The following is a 651-nucleotide window of genomic DNA, read 5'->3' on the forward strand; positions in this document are numbered from 1 at the left end:
GAAGAAGGTGGGGGTGAGGGAGAGATTTAGTGAGGAGAGCGTAGAGCTGGGTTTGGGGGTGCGCCCCACTGCTGCGTAGGAAAGGGCTGGTCAGGGACCCAGGGGCAGGGGGCTTTCAGGACTGGGCCACCTGACCCCATCCAGCACTTCTGTGAGAATTCGGACAGTCCAGTGACAACAACAGGCCGGGATGGTCTCCGGCTCTAGCTGGCTTGGGAAGGGCGGCATGGGCTGGATTCAGCCTCTGTTACTCCGTCCACCAGACACACCTATTTACTTATTTTTTAAAGTATTTGTTTATGTGGCTCCACTGGGTCTTAGTTGCAGCATGTTGGGTCTAGTTCCCTGACCAGGGATCGAGCCTGGGTCCCTTTCGTTGGGAATGTGAAGTCTTAGCCATTGGTCCACCAGGGAAGTCCCAGACACCTTTAAAAAGGGTTTGACCCTCACACTCGTGCAGAGGTGAAGAGGCAGTGGCAGGGGTGGTGTTCCTTCCAGAGGGTATTTGGAAACGTGTCTGTGAGGGCATTTTTAATTACTGCTGCGTCTAGTGTCCATGGAGGTGCAGGAGGAGGCCTACTGACTTTCAGTGCCTCAGGTTCAGTGATGCCAAGCATTCTGGTGAGATGGCCAGTCCTGCAAAGGAACAAC

The sequence above is a fragment of the Oryx dammah genome, unplaced genomic scaffold (genome assembly GCF_014754425.2).
Source record: "Oryx dammah isolate SB20612 unplaced genomic scaffold, SCBI_Odam_1.1 HiC_scaffold_25, whole genome shotgun sequence".
NCBI lineage: Eukaryota > Metazoa > Chordata > Mammalia > Artiodactyla > Bovidae > Oryx > Oryx dammah.